This window comes from Pholcus phalangioides, unplaced genomic scaffold (assembly GCF_987345545.1).
Source record: "Pholcus phalangioides strain wild (caught in Gottingen) unplaced genomic scaffold, Ppha-v1.0 ptg000024l_1, whole genome shotgun sequence".
Taxonomy (NCBI): domain Eukaryota; kingdom Metazoa; phylum Arthropoda; class Arachnida; order Araneae; family Pholcidae; genus Pholcus; species Pholcus phalangioides.
The window spans coordinates 19,022,850-19,044,099 of NW_028301616.1; the positions used below are offsets into that span (position 1 = coordinate 19,022,850).

General features: G+C 39.9%; 1 long non-coding RNA gene across 1 annotated transcript in view; it reads right to left on the reverse strand.

The window, feature by feature from the left end:
• Positions 1-6,952: 6,952 nt before the first annotated feature.
• LOC149068906 (uncharacterized) overlaps positions 6,953-21,250 on the reverse strand; it is a 78,742-nt gene continuing 64,444 nt past the window's right edge. The window contains exons 2-3 of the long non-coding RNA XR_016195111.1: positions 9,588-9,770; positions 6,953-7,146 (exon numbers count right to left, since the gene is read on the reverse strand). This is a non-coding gene — a long non-coding RNA (uncharacterized LOC149068906). The remainder of the gene's footprint in view (positions 7,147-9,587; positions 9,771-21,250) is intronic.

Sequence of the window (21,250 nt, forward strand, 5' to 3'; positions counted from 1 at the left end):
AGCCTGGGATTTCAAAAGAAGTGCGGAAAAATTTGTGGGACAAGTAAGAAGTCGGGATGTTGAAGTGAGAGAGATTTGAGAATGGTCTAAATACTTGATGATATATGAAGAAGAAACGGCAAACCGAAATCACAATGTTCTTTCAGAAAACGTCGCACCATCTTTTACATTCCCTTCTACCTCTGTGTCACCCTGCTCTTCTCATGATATTCAAAATAAACGAGATATAAAAAAAAAGACCCTATGGTTTCGGTTATTCGCGGTCACATCCGGAACGTAACCCCTTGAATACGGGGGTGGCGACTGTACTAATTTTCTTGACCACGCCGCCCTCTACGAAATGGTTGCCCTGTGCTATAGCCCGCTTAGTTCCCTTTTAAATATGCCACTGGACAAAGATCTTTTCTAAAATAAGATTAACAAAAAAATTTGATAGTGTAATGGCCAACTTTGATGTATGATGTGCTTTATAAAAGTTTCTTTTATCAAAGTTTGTCACTTTATCCAATATTTAATAAAAGATTTACGTGGATGCATTTTCTATCCTGCAGTTTCAACCGCTGCAGACTACATACTTTGTGATTTGATAAAATAATTTTAAAAAATTAAAGTGGCTGGTGATCTGTGGGGGGGGGGGGGGGTGTACTACTGATCTTGATACAGTGAAACCTTGATATAACAATACTCTGTAAACCAAGAAAAAGTATCGTTGTATAATTATGATATCATTAATATCGAGATCTAGTGCCAGAGTTCACTATACAGCACAGTTCCCCAAACTTTTTTGTTCCATTGCTTTCTTTTTCTGAATTTTTTTTTCTCATGAACCCCCCCCCCCCAACTCAAGCCAACCCAGAGGATCCTATGTTATGAAAACTGCTTCTACTGTTTCCTGGATGCGTAATTGCAATCCCTACTTTCTTAGTAACAACGGAAGCATTAGCACGCCGGTGATTGGTTACTGCGAACAAAAGAGCTAGCAAATTTTAAAATTTCATTAAACGAAAAATGAAAGCATTTTTTATTGAATCAGTAAATGATAGCTGGGCCCAGCTTTGCGAGTCTTTATTATTGTCTTCTCGATGCACGTGAACCGCATTTGATTAAATCGGAAACAAAAATGGAAACATTTTTTAGTAAATCAGTAAATGACAGCAAAGATGGGGAAAAAAATTCGGATGGGTTTCAAACCGAAGAGTCGTGAGTTTCGTACTATAACCATTACTCAAACGGTGGATCTCGGATTCGAGCACAATTAGATGTACCTATTGTTAAACGTCTCCAGCAAAAATTTCACCATGAGTGACGTAATGGTTCATCCCTCATTTCGGCCAATCACGATGCGCTAATTTCTACAATGTAACTAGAAATGTAGGGATTGTTTATAAGCTTCCTGGATCGTTCCATCGCCTTACCCAAGTTGCGATATTGCCCATTTCGGGATACGCTGCTGTATAGTATAGCGAGGTTTCATTGTACTATAATTTATAAACGCGTTCGTCGATGTTGCCAACAACGTAAATACTTGCGGGGAGTGACCTGATACGTCAAAAATTCCAATTGCTGTATTTATTTAAATTTCTATTATCATGATTTCAAGCGTCTCTGAAATAATCACATGATCCGGTGTATCCGTAACTGCCACCTCCCCATATTCCCTAAAAGTATCAGCCCCCAATTGTCTTCCGATTTGAAAATTCGTGTCCATTTCTAATTGAACTTCCCTAATTAAAGAAATCGTAATTAATGTTCTGCTTTCTCTTATTGATGACGATGGAAACGAAATGAATTTACGAGAAAACCCGTACATTACCGAAAGTTATGATAGAGTTAATTAAATGCAAATTAACAAAATTTATTAATTTCCTTTTTATTCTTTCATTTTATATTCGTTTCCATGGGATCAGTGGCTGTGACAAAAGGTAAGATATACGCAGTGCCGTCTTAATTCAGGGGCCCACCCGGGCAACTCAAGAGAAAAGGGGGCCTCACAAAACTGGGATCTGGTTGAGATTTTCGAAAATTTGCCTGGTAGGGCCTCAGAAAAATCATTTGGCCCGGGGCCCGTGATGCTCTTAAGACGGCCCGTGATGCTCTTAAGACGGCCCTGGATACACGGCCAACAGCAGTGAGCCATTCACAGCTCCTCTGGTAACGAATCCTTGCAAATACGAATTCCAATTCCAAGTAAATACAGTAAAACCCCTCTTTTGCGGACACTCGCGGGACAAAAAAAATTGTCCGTTAAAGAGGAAAGAGGAATGACCTTATCGGGGGGGGGGGGGGGTTGGTTCCTGTATTAATTGTATTATTAAGGGTGTCCTGTTAGTGCTGGCACGGAATTTATCTCATCAACTGTCCATCGTAGAGGTATGACTCCAATTTAAAAAGGGCTCAACGGGTGTCAAAAATTACACTGTACTAGTTTTGAAAGTGGAACTACAGTGTGTAACAAAATAAAAAAAAATCTCTTTATACGGTCTCTTCCCCCCCCCCCCGTTTCAATTTTTAGTTACAAAAGTTGTTGCCCTGTCTCCCCTGATGCCAAAAAAAACAACAAAACCCACGTTTCTAAGTAAAATATTCACAGATATTCGAATTCGAAAAACGGAGGAAATTTTGGAAAGAACATCGTTAAATGTGGGTAAAACGGTTTTTCCGCATTTAACGCTGTTCTTTCCTAATTTCTCCTCCGTTTTTCGAAATCTCTGTGAATATTATTACATTTAGAAAAGTAGATTTTTTTGGCCTCGGGAGAGACGGGGCAACAACTTTTTAACTGAAAACTGAAGCAGAAGGGGACCGTATAAAATTTTTTTTTTTTTTTATATTTTGTTACACATTGTATTTTCACTCTCAAAACCGCTACAGGTTAATTTTTGAGAGCCCTGTTGAGCCCTTTTTAAATTGGAGTCATACCTGCACAATGGACGGTTGATGAGATAAAGGCCGTGCTAGCACTTACAGGACACCCTGTATATGAAATTGATTTTCTGTGAGTGTGTATGTTCTCATACAGGGTGATTTCTGAACATATTTTGAGCATTTTTTAAACTGTGACCCATACCTCTATGACGAATGGTTGATGAGGTAGAGGCCGAATTAGAACTTACAGGACACCCTGTATAGACGTGTTTCTAAAATAAGTACGAGACGATGAATAAGTATCCGAAAGATGCGCACAAAAAACGAGTACAAATGGATGAATATATATAACACATGCATAGAAAGAACAAGTAAGTAAGTGATTCAGAAAAGATGGGGGGTGGGGAAAAAACTTTAAGAGGCTAATTACCAATTACTTAAGAGACTTTACACGCCAATACAAACAATTGTCATCAAGGAATGCATGGTCTGACATGAAACGGCATTCCTGTTGAAATTTATTGGGAAAAAAAAGAACAACACCAGATGTGTAATAAAGAAGAAGAAACTGCATGCAAATCTGCGTCGCAGTGCATCAGACCGGGAAGCAGGAAAGGATCCCGTTTCGCACAAACGCGTGCCGATGCAAGCGCGCAAATGTTTCCGGATCGGGCGGCAACCGCGTGTGGGGAAAACGCTCACCGTACATTTGTGCTGTCCCTGTGGTACTTCCGTTCGCAGCTCCGTAAATGAAATGCATGTCTGCTTTTTCATTATTACTAAAGCGAGCCATTACCCCGTACGTTACAACTGTTGGAATGGTTGCACGCTGGAATAACTTCACAGGGCTGGCGTCCATGCCTTTTATTCACTGTGACGCAGATTTGCATACGGTTTCTTCTTCTTCCATAGGTTAAATTTGCACACGCATGGTGTTCTTTTTCTCTCGATAAATTTCAACAGGAATTAACTTTTGCGGAGCGGCCGTTTCGAAACGTGCGTTGGCGTTTCATGTTAGACCACGCATCCTTTGATGACAATTGTTTGTATTGGTGTTTACTATCCACCTCTCTCTTTTTTTTCCCATATTTTTTGAAATCTTCTCAACTCCCATCTTTTACCCTGTACAGTCATCACGTCGAGTCAAAACTGTTGAAGTGGAAAATATGAAATTTGGTCAGTAATTATTTTTCCTCTCAAAATGTTTCACCTCTCCTCACTATTGCAGTGTCCTGAAAATCTTAATTTCGCCTTTATCTCATCAACCGTTAGTCGCAGCGGTAGCCGCTGTGGCGGTCGAGTGGCCGTAGTGACGGACTCCCCTCGCGAGGGTTTAAACTCCACCGTCGCCGCAGTGGTGATCGGCTGAAGATCGTTTTTTTTTGCGGTTCCCAGAGTTTAAAAAAATTGATTGCGGATGGCAGCACCACACATAACAAGCATTACACAGAAACAGACTTCACGGAAAGTTCACTATACGTACACACGCACACATTCCAACATGTACCAGGGGCGTAGCCAGAAATTTCGTTCGTGGGGGGGGGGGGACCAAAGTGACAGAACAATGGATTTGGCAATCTTTTTCCTTTTTTCGGTCGTTTTCTCACATTTCGGGGGGGGGGGGACCAGACACCCAAGTCCCCCCCCCCCTCGCTACGCCCTTGACATTTACCAATTCGTTAGAAGTTCGGCAGAGGAATATAGACGAGTTGCATGTATGGTTTAGTAGTAGTCATAGAGGTATGGGTTTATTTTAGAAAGTGCTCTCTAAATGTGTCCAAAAATCACTCTGTGTCAGTTTCGAGAGTGAAAATACAATGTGCCATAAAATGAAAAAAAAAATCTAAATTTTCATACGATGCCCCTCTACTCTAACTTCAAATTAAAAAGTTGTTGCCCTGTCTCTTCTGAAGCCAACAAAAAAATTTAATGTCTCCGAGGGCTATGTTCGCTGAGATATTTGAATTGAAAAACCGGAGAATAGTTTGGAAAAAAATCAATGTAAACTAACGAACAACGCTTCTTTTTCCCTTCATTTATATGCTGTTGTTTCCCGACTTTTCTCCAATTTCTGAATTCGAATATCTCAACGAATATTGCACTTAGAAACATGTAATGTTTTTTTGGACTCAGGAAAGAAATAACAGGCAACAACTTTCTTATTGAAAGTTAGGGGGAGGGGGGTTTATGAACATTTAGATATTTTATTTTGTGACACACACTATACTACTCTATATGCAACTCGACCATATTCCTCTGCGGAACTTCTAACGAATTGTTACATGTTGGAATGTGCGTGTGTGCGTTGTTAACCTAACTTGAATTTTGTTTCCATGTAATACTTGTAATGTGCAGTGCCGTCTTAACGCATGGGCCCACCTGGGCACGGCCCGGGGACCTCAAGGGAAGGGCGGCCTCACAAAAATGAGATCCTGTTGAAATTTTCTAGGATTTACCGGGTAGGGACTCCAAAAAACTACTTGGCCCGGGGGCCCCATGATACTCTTAAGAAGGCCTTGGTAATGTGTAGTACTGCCATCAAATCTTCTAAGTACGAGTGAAGTGTAATGATTGAATAATCGTATCGTTGAAGGCCTCTTTTTTTCTATCTGTGGTAAGACTTTTTAACGGGGTGATCAGCTTGTATTTGAGCGTCGAGGTTGTGAATCACAGAAGGCGACGGTTTTTTATGACACACTGTATTTCCATTCTTCTGTATTTTCAAACTGGTACAGAGTGGTTTTTAGCAGATTTTGAGCATTTCTCTACCATATCTCTACGTTGAACGGTTGATGAGAAGGCGGCTGAATTTCTGTGTTAATTTAAATGCTTTTTGAAGGGCGGCAACTTAAAATTTATCGGGAAGAAATTTTTTGTGCCCCTCCCCCCCACAAGCCTTTTGGTTCTCCCCCCTCCCCTTCTAAAGGTCGATCCTGCGTATGCCCTTGTTTTTAACTGACGCGAGTGGATTGTGGGCTTCATGGGAAAAACTTTAATTTGGCCCACAATATCTTCAAGGCACGGTAGCCCAGGTCGATAAGATACTCGCCTAAAGTACCGAAGGATGTTCAGAGGAGTTCGTCCTTGTCAGAAAACTTCCCTGACACAGGGGTAGGACCGACAAAAACGGCGACACGACCAGAGAAAATTGCTACCGCAGGGAGACCCAAATCGAGGGGTCAGCGCAACAACCTCTCGGTGAATATAAAAAAAAGATTGCCGTTCGGAATGGGCAATAAATTGTAGGTCCCGGTCTAATTAGCCCTCGTTTGCATAAAATGACCGTGGTGCGTTAAAAATGATCAAACAATGTCTGAAAAGAAAACTCCTGTTCAAATTACAGTCTAAGAATACAAATACAAATACAACGCCACAACAGGCAAATTGCCCAACGAGGTGGCTGATTTAGGAACATCATGGATCCCCGAGCTATTTTTTGGAGGCCCTACCTACTACTGCTACACCACACATGCACTCCGCCCACACTCCCCCCCCCCGCCCGCGGAACCCCCAACGAATCGGTACATGCGGGAATGTGCGTGTACGTGTAGTGAAACCTGACGTGAAGTTTTTTTTGTTTCTCTGTAATGCTTGTTATGTGTAGTGCTGCCATCTGCCACCAGTTTTTCTAACTATGAGTGAAGTGTTATGATTGAATGATTTATCGTTGTAGGACTGTTGTTCTCTGTGGCGAGACTTTTTAACGGGGGAGATCGGCTCGCATTTGCGCCTTGAAGTTGGGAACCACAGAAAACCAACTTCAGCCGACCACCACTGTGGGGTTCGAACCCGGATCCTCGCATCGCGAGTCCGTCACTATAACGAATCCCATTACAACGAACCCCAAGAGACCGGAGAAATCCCTTTATTATAACGAAATTCTTCATAAAGGAATTCGATGTTTTTGCATTGTGCCTATATAAACTAATCTGGGGATTAGAAAAGTTTTTGTCAAAACCAGATTTCCCGCTATAACGGTATCAGTTAAAACGGGATTTGACTGTAGTTGAAATTGGCACAGTTCGACTGCCGTATCAAAAGAAGGGAAAGAAATTTAACGGAATAAAATCGCACAAATTTCTTGCAAAAAAAAAATTAATTTTAGTTCGATAATCCAAAAAAAAAGGCAAAAAAATCATCCTCTCAAAGAGGGAAAAATTGGACTTTCTCTTGAGAATTTTTTCCGTCTCCACCTCCGAGGGTATTCTCTGTGAACAGCGACCGCCTCGTACCCGGGGGCCCCGATTCCTTCCCGGAGCCATACCGACTTCCTTCTACGACCTATTCGAAGAAATTAAAAACAGAACAAATAATATGTTATTCACGAAAAAAAAGCATATTATTTCGATTTGCTCACACACACAAAAATATTCCCTATTTCTTGGCTCTGGCTCATTGCCCAAATGTCATTGGCAACGCATCAGATCCTGTACAGCCTGAGCAAAAAAAAAACCAATGTTTTTATGGATAATTTTTTTTCCGCCTCCGCTGTACATTAATATCGATGAAGCCCTGAAAAGAAATTGAACTGTTTAATGGGTTCACTTCTTCCTCCCACTTTCCTGATAATTATTCTTGGCCATTAAGAGAGCTCTCGAAGTCCTAATTGGCAACCATTAACGTTGAGCTTGACTACTAATTAAGATCGGTGTCGTTTCACTCGGAAATACACGTAAAAGGAGGTTTGACGTACATACACGTTTTATGTAATCCCAGAAGTGACTTTATTTATTTATGCAATGTTGATGGCTTATTCGAGGCTTATACAAGAGCACCCGGTAGATTTTTTGTACACATATGCTTTGCAACATTTGACAAGAAATCTGAGATCGTGGGTGGAGTTTGTTGTTACATTCAACTATGGTATTGGGAAAGAAACTGGATTTAAAACAATCTGTAGAGGCAAAAATAGGTCTTAATTTTTTGGGGTGGTCGAGTCTATTGGAAATATATGAAGGCTTAGTCAGAAAACTGGACTTACCGAAATTTAAATGGCCATGAACATAGGCGGAGATAGACTTGGAAGTCTGGGGGGGGGCACGGACATTATTTCTGGGGGGGGGGGCAAGATGATGGTGATGTCGATTCATCTATACATATATGTATTCGATCTGTCGACTTCGCCTTTGATTATGGGGGGGGGGCCCACGTCCCCCTTCCCGTATCTCCTCCCATGGCCATGAATAATCTTGTAAAGCATGGCTAAGCGGGAGATCAGTCGGTGAGTAGCGAGTGGGTGGAGATTAAGTTCGAGTTTAAGAGCGGAAACTGAACTAATAGATAACCAACAGTCGTCGAAAAAGCGGGAGGATTTATTTTGGATAGATTCAAGTTTGTCGATGTTACTAGAGGTGTGGGGGAGGGGGGGGGGTCCCAGCAGGGCCGTCTCTATTTTACCCTGCGGCCCTGGTCCCAGACCTCAGCTGCATAAGAAAGAACGGGAGAAATATAAGTTTGGTAACAGAGAAGTCGGACGTCACGAGTAGAATGTTTGAAGTTGCGGCGAAGGAAAAAAGTTTGAGACATTTCTGGTATATAGATATAATCGATATTATTATTTCAACGGAGAGAGAGAGAGAGAGATTATGACTCCCAAATATATTTAAATTGAGAAACTTGGGGTATGGTTACGTTACTGATTGAGTATGAGAGTTCGAGGGGAAGAGTTTTACGAGTAGCTCTAATGAAAACTGTTTTAGATAGGTTAATAGGCATATGCCAAAATGAGAACCAGTCTGAGATGGAAACAAGATTAAGTTGGAGAATTTCTTGATCAGACTTGTGATTAATTGCGCGGTAGATTACACAGTCATCAGCAAAAAATCTAGTGGTGCAGTTGAGGGCTTCAGGGAGATCGTTTATATATATTAGAAACAATAAAGGAGAGAACCACTCCCCTTGGGGAGTACGTGAATTTACAGCGGCAAAATGTGAAAATTTTTTTGGTGCTAACGAATTTTCAGTTTGAAACTTCATTTACCAATAATTAGCAATTTTGCTTGCCTTTGACCATTTTTTTTTGTTAGAACTTCACTTGCTTTTGACTTTTTTTTGGCTTGAATTAGCAAACTATACTTCCCTTTAATAACTTCTTTGGCTCAAATTAGTAACTTCACTTGCCTTTGACCATTTTCTTTTGCTCAAATTGGCAACTTTATTTGCCGTTGATAATTTTTTTAAAAAATATCGATAATATATTTTACCTAACGAGCTTGAGGCGGCCATCGATAGATTGCGACTTCATTTCAATCCAACCCATTAATGGCAGTAAACAGCAATATAGTGATATGGCCGGAATCGGTGTTTGGTGAAGTAGCAGTTTAGTTGAATATGCCGCTGTGGTGGTCGATTGGTTCGACCACCATTCGCGGTCAAGCCGCGACGAATTCGCGGGCTTGAACCCCCCCCCCCCACCCCATCGCCACAGTGGTGGTCGGTCGAAGTTTCCAACTTCGAGGAGCGAATGCGAACCGATATCTCCCCGTTAAAAAGTCTCGCCATAGAGAGCAACAGGCCTACAATGACACATATATTCAATCATTTCGCTTCACTTCTGAAATATAGATGGAAGCACTGAAAAATCAAAAACAACACTAAATACGCACTCAGACTGTTAGGTACACACACTCACACTTCCGGCACAACAACTAGGCAGTAAATTGCACATGGCGATAGTTGTGCTCGGTTCGAAAGAAAGGAAGGAAGCCTAGTTGAATACTCACATTCCCAATTGACGTTCTCGGCCCAGTCGCATTTGCCTTGGATCTCGGAAAAGAGCTGATGCTGTTCGCACGACACCAGGCTCAAATTACCTCGCAGACAAAGGAAAAATGTCGAACAGTTCCTCGGATTGGCGATCACTTCGTCGGAATCTTCGCATTTCGGCGCCAAAACCACACCCTCTTCTATAACAGAATAAAAACAAATCCTGATATAATTATCTCAAAAATGTTCGATCCGAATCACTATACTCTAGGGATGGAGAATAAGGAAAAAGAGTCATGAAGTGTTATCAAATAACTCAAGGGCTCTCAAATTTTAGGAGAGTGCTGGCCACTTCATCTGTTTGAAAATGTGATCTGGAACAGCAGCGCAGGGCACTTAAGTGGTCTGTAAAGGTGCCGCAGATAAATTAAGTGATCTGTAAAGGTGCGGCGGATCCCTTAACCCTTTCGGCGGCATTGACGAGTTATCTCGTTTTCATAAAAGATTCTTATTTTATCACTGACAAGCCCCCCAGATATTTTGTGAAGTTGATTGGTCAATGGAAACCTTTTCCCGTAGATGGCACCGGCTGAAAATCGGAAGAAAGTCTACTTCATTAAAAATATATATGGTGTTTTGAAGGGAGGTTTGGTAATTTCTAATTGCTGCTCAAAGGGTTAAGTGATTCGGAACTGTGCTGCGGGTAACATAACTGCCGTGGAACTGGATCGCGATCCGCTTAAGTGCTCTGAAACTGTGCTGCAGGTCACTTCAGTGGAATCCGTAAATACTTTTAAAATTCATAAAAAAAATCAAACAAAAAATCAGAGGAATTGATATATTTGAATGGGGTTTGAGAAAGAGTTATTCTCACGAAAGAGGATTTTCTTTTGGTGAAGGAAAAGAATTTAGTTCAAATTTTTGTCGATAGAGGACTCTGCAAGGAACCAAATACCAGACGTCCGGGCTCGAACCTTTCTTCAGTCTTTTCAGTGTCCGATACGTTCGTATAGTTTAAGCCGTGGATGAGCTAAACCAACTTCACCACCAGTGCTTTATCCACCAATGTCAACATCGCAATGAAAAACGTGTATGCGCCAGTAACAAGAAAGACAATTCAGAAATAAGCTGTTAATCGCACACCTTGTGTTTTATAAGACTCTGATTAGCATATTTCCAGCGATTTGCTTCCATGCAGTGCCAAAAAAAAAAAAAATCCGTGAGAATAACGTTTTCGCAAACCGCATTCAAATATATTGAATCCTTCCCTTTTTATGAATTTTTAAACTATTTACGGATTTATGGGACACACTGTATATGTTACAGTCACGAACTGTTGTTGCCATTTGATCAAACCTTACCGTTCGACAGCCCGGTCCTTACGACATGAGCGATCCACAAAAGTATCGGCAAGTACATATTTTTCTCGCCCTGAAATGCAAGAGGGGGTGTTCAAATGTTCAATCGTATTTGTATTCACACAATACACAAGATGGGGTCATCGTCATCATCTATATTTTTAAAGATTGATATATACTTTACTGCTGCCTTCCTCCCTCACTTCCAGAATTTTTTTTAATTATCTCCGCTTCCAATCTTAAGCCATGGGCCCACCCGCGAACGGCCCGGGGGCCTCAAGAGAAAAGGGGCCTCACGAAAATGGGATCTGGTTGACGTTTTCGAAAATTTGCCTGGTAGGGCCTCAGAAAAATCATTTGTCCGGGGGGCCCCATGATGCTCTTAAGACGGCCCTGCACAGGACCCAATATTCATAGCTTCTACCAGCCTCCCTGTCAAGGCCATCTTAGCAGCAACATCAGCTCCCGAGCCGAACAATAAATATCCTGGGGATCCTCTGCCATCCTGGAAGTATTGTATGGGGGGGGGGGGTTCCATCCACTTCGAGAAAAAACATAACTGATGTAAACCAGGGGTACACAACATTCGGCCCAGATGTGTTCCGGTAGAAAAGTATCAATACATTCGAACGTGTCAGTAAATGCCAAGATAAATATATCTCCTCCTAACCAAATCATGCCCCTACCACTCTGTTTCAATGGAGAGATTTTAGCAGGTGGGTCCTAGACTGACCCACCCTGGGCCCTTTGCGTGCATGTACTGTGAACCTAACGTGAAGTCTGTTTTTGTGCAATGATTTGCTATACGTGGTGTGCTACCATCTGCCGTCAATTTTTTCTAACTATGAATGAAGTGAAATGATTGAATAATTTTACCGTTGTAGGCCTGTTCAGCACCTCCTAGTGACGGAAGACCTCCGCACACGTCAGGTGCGGATCTATGGGGAGCATCCCCTCTCCCCGAGCGAAATGTGTATATGATAATATTGCATTTAATACGACGATAGATCTAAAATTTTAGATTCGCATAGAGAACAGGTCCGCACGCACGTACAATTATATGAAACGCAGGGTCGTCTCAAGAGAATTATGCCCCCCCCCCCGGGTCAAGTGATTTTTCCGAGGCCCTACTTGGCAAGTTCTCGAAAATTTCAATCAGTTCTCATTTTTGTAAGGCACGCCTCTTCTCTTGAGGCCCCATTGCCGTGGCCGGATGGCCACATGCGTTAGAAAGGCACTATTCAGGGTCAACCCTACCCCAGACGTGGAAATAATTGCAGGTCTCCCCATGTTGGGAGGGAAATTTTTGCTATTATTTTTTGGATTTCCATCGATATTTTTTAAGTGTAAGAAAAAATTCCAATTTTTTATTTATCGCAATTTTCGTTATTGTGATTTCAGGGGAGGGGGGCGCCCAATTAAGCACGACCCGGTGTAGCCACAGCTGTCGCACCCCCCGCCCGAAAGAGTGGTCCCTTCCGACCCGAAAATTCGTGATCATTACTAATTAAATTTCTCTAATTGAAAAAAAATCGTAATATTCTCTTTCCTCTTATCGAGGATGACGTAAACGAAATGAATTTACGAGAAAACTCGCACATTACTGGTAATTACGACAGTGTTAATTAACAAAATTGATTAATTACTTACCTACTTTAAGAGGGAAATGAACCTATTACTTGAGAAGGTAATAAATTTCGTGTGCGGAAGGGGTATACGAGGATGCCATGTCCACTCGCAAAAAAATTAATAATGAAGCACGTGCTCTCTATATATTGTCGATTAACAATGATTCCAGTGTTGAGTAATCCATTGTTTGAGAAAGAGATGGCTGTTTTAGTTCAGGCCGTCTGATTCTGGACAAGTAAACGTACAATTTTCATTCTTTTCGGACACTATTTCGTCCGTGGAATGATCTCGTATATTATTTTATCGAAAGCATGTGCGGGTGCTGCCACCTAGCTACCAGATTGGAACTGAGAAGCTAGCGATGGATGAATATGTTTTATGATTGAATCTAAAAGTTTTAGAGCAGTTCTTATTTGCGCCTCCGCAAAACCACTCAAACGCTTACCACATACCCTACTGTACCGATTCCAGCACGCGTACCTAGGCTTTAACGATGGCTCAGCTGTTATGATACCCACACACAGGGTCGTCTTGAAAGCATTGTAGGCGCCCGGAGAAAGCGGTTTTTCTGCCCCCCCCCCCCATTTCCGACTAGAAATATCTACCTACCAATTTACATATGTTTGCTATAAAATATTTTAACCAAATCTCGTATTCACGTGCGTGCCCCACCTCCATGTGAATTGAAGACACCCTGGGCCATACCCAGTTCAGCCCATGCGTTAAGACGGCACTGCTTATACGATCTCGCAGCGTCTCACTTTGCCAAGGGTGCACACACTGCACAACCGTTTCAGTCCAACCGCTGTGGTGATCGAGTGGCCATAGTGACAGAATCGCATCGCGAGGACCCGAAACCGACCATGACCCCCGCTCTGTCCCCATTCGGGATGTAAGCTGGTCACCCAGAGCGTTTGGGCCGTGGTGGAAGAGCGCATGCGACGTCCGGAGCACTAAGTACCGAAAGACCACCAGCGGGCAAGAAGCCATAAAGTTGAGGTTAGAGATACTAACCCCCGGCCCGGCAAACATAGTTCGCCATACGGGGTTCCCCGAAGGGAGCATTTATTTTCTCCACAAAAAAGTTGAGGTTACATGGGCAGGTGCATACGCTGGTCACCAGCAGGTCTCAAAGGGGGCATCGGAAATTTTACTGCCCTTGACAACAATACTCTGTATTCTTATGAAAGAAATATTGTCAGCTCAAGTATTTATCATGTTGTGTGTATTTATACTTTTCTGCCCGAATAATTTTTGCGGGCCGGATGGAACCCCTTGAATGCGGTAACCAGGTCGATATGATGCTCGTTTAAAGTACCAAAGGATGTTTAGAGGTGTCGTGAGTTCGATACCCGGTTCGTTCTTGTCAGCAAAATTTCCTGACCCAGGGGTACAACAAAAAACAAAAAGGGCGACATGACCAAAGGAAAAAAGTGCTACCGCAGAGTCCCCCATTAAGGGGGTTAGCGCACAAATCCCCCCGATGAGTTAAAAAAAAAAACAAGCCTGCCGTTCGGAATCGGCAATAAATTGTAGGTCCCGGTCTAATTAGCCCTCGTGTGCAGAAAATGACCGCGGTGCGACAAAAATGATCAATGATCAATGGAACCCCCTTGACGGGCCCGCATTTGACCCGCAGACCGGAGTTTGTGCACCTCTGCGTTATACAAACAAGTTAGAAAAACCTACTACGACATCAATCGAAAAGAATTATTTATTTTCACGTAAATACATCTATAAGTCAAACTTCACATTCGATAAATGAGGATGATTCAAAAATGGTGGCAACACCTTTCAACATTTCTATACGACAAACGTAAGTAAACAAGTCCGTGAAAAATGAGTTCGTAGATGGAAAATGATGAGCGAAGAAATGCTCGTAAATATTCCGCGCATTTCTTTTTGTCTATTCTTCTATTTTGGCAAATGTTCAACAAGAAATTGTATCTCGTGATGCAATTCGCATTCCTGTGTAGCCCTGCATATGTATTATTGCCAATATGTGAAGTCTGGCGGCCGATTCGACAACCTGCCAGAATTCACACATTGATCGTGACACGGGCATTAATATTCTAGTTGCGTTGTAAATGAAATTGCATTTCGTTTTTATTATGTACGTATAAATACATCATTTCTTACACTAAAATTGTGAATCGCAACACGTTTAACCAGGGAAGCTAGAAACTTAAAGTTGGGGGGGGGGAGAGAGGAAGGTGGGCAATCACCCCTCCCCCCGCCCGCTTCTTCTAATGGGGGACCAATCTTACTTAGTTATTTCCATATAACCCCAAACTCTATTTCGAAACTTTTAATAGTATTTCCTTCCGTTTTCTCTCATTTCTAAATTTCTGCCTCCTTTTCCCTATTTTTGATTTCTGCCCATTGTCCCCATTTATGAATTTCTGCCTCCTTTTCCCTATTTTTGATTTCTGCCCATTGTCCCCATTTCTAAATTTCTGCCTCCTTTTCCCTATTTTTGATTTCTGCCCATTGTCCCCATTTCTAAATTTCTGCCTCCTTTTCCCTATTTTTGATTTCTGCCCATTGTCCCCATTTCTAAATTTCTGCCTCCTTTTCCCTATTTTTGATTTCTGCCCATTGTCCCCATTTCTAAATTTCTGCCTCCTTTTCCCTATTTTTGATTTCTGCCCATTGTCCCCATTTATGAATTTCTGCCTCCTTTTCCCTATTTTTGATTTCTGCCCATTGTCCCCATTTCTAAATTTCTGCCTCCTTTTCCCTATTTTTGATTTCTGCCCATTGTCCCCATTTCTAAATTTCTGCCTCCTTTTCCCTATTTTTGATTTCTGCCCATTGTCCCCATTTCTAAATTTCTGCCTCCTTTTCCCTATTTTTGATTTCTGCCCATTGTCCCCATTTCTAAATTTCTGCCTCCTTTTCCCTATTTTTGATTTCTGCCCATTGTCCCCATTTCTAAATTTCTGCCTCCTTTTCCCTATTTTTGATTTCTGCCCATTGTTCCCATTTATGAATTTCTGCCTCCTTTTCCCTATTTTGGATTTCTGCCCATTGTCCCCATTTCTAAATTTCTGCCTCCTTTTCCCTATTTTGGATTTCTGCCCATTGTCCCCATTTATGAATTTCTGCCTCCTTTTCCCTATTTTTGATTTCTGCCCATTGTCCCCATTTATAAATTTCTGCCTCCTTTTCCCTATTTTTGATTTCTGCCCATTGTCCCCATTTATAAATTTCTGCCTCTTTTTCCCTATTTTGGATTTCTGCCCATTGTCCCCATTTATGAATTTCTGCCTCCTTTTCCCTATTTTTGATTTCTGCCCATTGTCCCCCATTTATAAATTTCTGCCTCCTTTGTCCCCATTTATGAATTTCTGCCTCCTTTTCCCTATTTTTGATTTCTGCCCATTGTCCCCATTTATGAATTTCTGCCTCCTTTTCCCTATTTTTGATTTCTGTCCATTGTCCCCATTTATAAATTTCTGCCTCCTTTTCCCTATTTTTGATTTCTGCCCATTGTCCCCATTTATAAATTTCTGCCTCTTTTTCCCTATTTTTGATTTCTGCCCATTGTCCCCATTTATAAATTTCTGCCTCCTTTTCCCTATTTTTGATTTCTGCCCATTGTCCCCATTTATGAATTTCTACCTCCTTTTCCCTATTTTTGATTTCTGCCAATTGTCCCCATTTATAAATTTCTGCCTCCTTTGTCCCCATTTATGAATTTCTGCCTCCTTTTCCCTATTTTTGATTTCTGCCCATTGTCCCCATTTATAAATTTCTGCCTCCTTTTCCCTATTTTTGATTTCTGCCCATTGTCCCCATTTATAAATTTCTGCCTCTTTTTCCCTATTTTTGATTTCTGCCCATTGTCCCCATTTATAAATTTCTGCCTCCTTTGTCCCCATTTATGAATTTCTGCCTCCTTTTCCCTATTTTTGATTTCTGCCCATTGTCCCCATTTGTAAATTTCTGCCTCCTTTTCCCCTATTTTTGATTTCTGCCCATTGTCCCCATTTATAAATTTCTGCCTCCTTTTCCCTATTTTGATTTCTGCCCATTGTCCCCATTTATAAATTTCTGCCTCCTTTTCCCTATTTTTGATTTCTGCCCATTGTCCCCATTTATAAATTTCTGCCACTCTTGCCTATATGTATAATTTTCTGCCACCCTTGAATATTTATAAATTTCTGCCGCAATTGTCTATTCACCCTTGCCAATTTATAAATTTCACCACCCTCGCCCATTTATAAATTTCGCCACCCTCACCCATTTATAAATTTCGCCACCCTCACCTATTTATGATTTTCTGCCGCACTTGCCTATTTATAAATTTTTGTTGCCTTTACCAATTTATAAATTTTTGTTGCCTTTACCAATTTATGAATTTCTGCCGCCCTCGCCTATTTATAATTTTCTGCCAAACTTGCCGATTTATAATTTTCTTCAATCCTTTGCGCCTACTTATTAATTTCTGCCTCTCTTAACAATTTGTAAATTTCAGTCACCCTTGCCTATTCATAATTTTCTGCAACTGTTGCTTGTGTTTATAATTTTGTGTCACACTTGCCGATTTATAAATTTTTGTCACCTTGCCTATTTATTATTTTCTGCCACCCTTACCTATTTATTATTTTCTGCCACCCTTGATTATTTATTATTTTCTGCCACCCTTGCCTATTCATAAATTCCTGCCTCCCTCACCTATTCATAATTTTCTGCCTCATTTGCCCATTTACAAATTTCCGTCAGCCTTACCTATTCATAATTTTCTGCCACCCTCGCCTATTTATAATTTTCTGCCACACTCTCCTATTTTTGTTGCCAATTTATAAATTTTTGTTGCCTTTACCAATTTATAAATTTTTGTTGCCTTTACCAATTTATAAATTTCTGCCGCCCTCGCCTATATTTATAAATTTCTGCCGCCCTCGCCTATATTTATAATTTTCTGCCAAACTTGCTGATTTATAATTTTCTTCAATCCTTGCCTACTTATTAATTTCTGCCTCCCTTAAAAAATTTTAAATTTCAGTCACCCTTGCCTATATTCATAATTTTCTGCAACCCTTGCTTATTTATAATTTTCTGCCACCATTACCAATTTATATAAATTTCTTCCACTCTTGCCTTAATTTTTCACCACCCTTGCCTATTGATAATTTTTTCCATTTATGAATTTCTGCTGCCCTCGATATTGCAATTTTCTGCCACCTTTGAGTATATTTCTAAATTTCGTGCCACCCTTGTCTATTCATAAATTTCGTGCCACCCTTGCCTATTCATAAATTTCACCACCCATAACAATTTATAAATTTCTGTGCCGCCCTTATTTTACACTTTTATTAATTTTAGGATTAATTTTTTCATAATAGAGTGTATTGATTTTCATTATATATTTTTAGAAATTATTTATCCATTCAATATAAATTTCCATTAATACTGAAATTATTTTTTAAATCAAATATGAATTTTTACTTATTCTGAAATTACTTTTTTTATGTACTATGAAATCCTTTTTCATTAATTTTTGAAATTATTTTCATTAATTTATGAAATTATTTTCCTCAATTTTTGAAATTATTTTTTCATTAAAGATGAATCCGGAAATATTTTTCTTTGAATATAAACTCTAATTGATTTGGAAATTTTCCTTTTCATTACTTATGAATTTTCATGAATTTTGCGAAATACTTTATTCCGCCAATTCTTCAATCTTTCAATAACTATAAAATGATTCCTTGATAGATGGATAAATTCAAAGATGAATTCAATTCCTAATAAATTCAAAGATGAATTCAATTCCTAATAAATTCAAAAATGAATTCAATTCCTGATAAATTCAATATACTGTAATTCTGAAATTACATGCTTCTTCCAATAATTCTGAAATTACATGCTTCTTCCAATAATTCTGAAATCATTTCTTCCAATAATTCTGAAATCATTTCTTCCAATAATTCTGAAATCATTTCTTTCAATAATTTTGAAATTATTTCTTTGAACAATTCTGAAATTACATGCTTCTTCCAATAATTCTGAAATTACATGCTTCTTCCAATAATTCTGAAATTACATGCTTCTTCCCATAATTCTGAAAATACATGCTTCTTCCAATAATTCTGAAAATACATGCTTCTTCCAATAATTCTGAAATTACATGTTTCTTCCAATAATTCTGAAATTATTTTTTTTCTATAATTCTGAAATTATTTTTTTCTATAATTCTGAAATTATTTTTTTCTATAATTCTGAAATTATTTTTTTCTATAATTCTGAAATTATTTCTTTCGGTAATTTTAAAATTATTTCTCATCAATTCTGAAATTATTTCCAAAAGTTATTTTGAAATTACTTTTTTTCTCTAATTCGGGAATACGTCTTTTTTTCTTTCATTGAGGTATAATAACTCTATAATTCGTTATAGTAACTATGTCAGCCTTTTCGTCTTCGGGTAAAAGAGCTTCGAGGGCCACACGTGGCCCATGCATCGATGATCCCCTGCACAATCTGAGCCATGCTATTAACTATCGGAAAAAAATCTGTTGAGTTTCGCTTATAATCGTAGATTTACGATTTTTATGACACATTTACGACTCTTATTGTTTATATGACGTAACGATCTAAACAGACGATAACTTCTGGAATAGTTTACGATGATATACGATCGGGGCAACAACGCTTAGTAAATGAATGGTCGGTCACCTTATAACTTCAGAGAGTGATCCAATTAGAATGTCTCTTAAAATTTAACGGCTTCTTTTTTTGTCCCTGTTTTTATGGCACAGACAGTGGCCATTAACGGAGCCATTCGATGTGGTTCGGGACTTTTTATTATACGGAACGGGCGTCATCACGGGCAGCATCATCATCATCATCTCTTGTGGAGCGTTTTAGTGTTTTTTAGATCAATCGAGGACGCCAAGAATTTTTTCCGGTTCCGGGACAGCAACATTCAAGAATACATTACATTTATACTAGCTATAATACCCGGCGCTGCCTGGATTTTCTTGAACGAGTCTTTTTTGGATCACGTGATATCTCACTCTTTCTTTGAGGGACATGCAAACCGTGTCTAAGTTAACCAATATGGCGACTTCCTGCGCGACTTCATGAAATAAACAAATCTAGATTTAAAGAAACGTGGAAATGAATATTTTTTCCTTTTTTTCAAGGGTCACTAGGTATTTCGATCCTTCCCCCCCCCCCGAGCTTCAAGTTATCCATCTCTGCCTATTCCTGCTTCAAAAGATGCTTAACTAAAGCTGCGGAATTTCTTCGATGTACTTCACGGACCCGTAATTAATTTTAAAACAACCTAAACTAGTACATTAATTTATGCAGTTGAATATTAAAAGACATTACGAAGACATTAATTTTCATGCTTGAGAAGATGTAAATAAAAAGTTGACATCAATGTTATTGCATGGATATCTAACTCAAATGTAGGTACGGCTAATTACTGCATATTTAATTTTCTGGGCTTCGTATATATCTCTAAGCGAACTCAATATACTTAAAAGTTCGGGAATTCAATACAATTTTTAAAATTATTGATTTGGCAGGAAACCCCCACTACATTTCCACATTTCTACAGTAAAATCGTCAATTTTAACACTGATTTCTATGGGAATCATCCTTTGCCTGACCCTCAAAGTGATGCTGATGATGATTCTGGCGTCTATTCAAAAATTGGCAAACCATTGTAAAGGCATAAACTATTGTGAATATATGCTGGCAGCATTAAAGAAGTGGCAAACCATTGTAAATGCATATACACGTCTTAAACGCATTGCTATGGAACCACGGTAACCAAAGTAAACGTTCCGAAAGTGATTATCGAGGCCCAAAAACCATTGTTGCCCGACAGTTTTTCACCCATTTTGGGCACTTGTCCCGCTCTGACGAAATTTTAAAGTAGCCTATCGTTCAAGTCGGCTCCCATTTGGTATATATGCAAAATTTGGCGACGATCGATGTAAAATTGTAGATTTTTATAGAGAACATACACACACATAGAGAAAATCAATTTTATATATATACAGGGTGATTACAAAAAAACTATCCCGACATATGGGCCCTTAACTATCATACCATTCACAGAAACTGAATGAAATTTTGGCATAAGGTATTTTGAGGTATGCGCTCAAGAATGATATGAAAAACAACAGTGTTACTCTAACAGTTACGGTTACAGTGAGAAAATTTCGAAAATATCAAATGGCAACACCAAGTTTTTTGTATTGGAATGCGATCTCCATACTGAAAAACACTAAATAGCGTTGGAATGGCACCTGTAGCACGAAAATCCCCGGAGCTAGGCAAGGAAAAAGGACTTTGCCGTGCACCAGAGCATTAATGTTCGTTTCATTCGTCACACCGTTTCTTCGGCTGAGATCCCAGCCTGATTAGTCTTCCACAAAACGAGAAGAAGAAACCAAGAAATGCAAATTTCGGGTTCTACATAAGACACAGTCATGACTGACGTCGTCACGCTAGGTGAAAGAAAAGGCACTGCGAAATGCGAACCACGTATGGTGCTTTCTGCCATTCCAAACAAGATGCCGCTTTCAGGGAAAGAACGTGGGGAAATCGTAAAGATTTATTACCTGAATGGACAAAATGCCGCAGAGACATTGCGTGTTTACCGCAGAAACCATGGATTACGGCGAGGCCCGTGCACTGTCAAAGCTGTACGGGACTTGATTCATAAATTT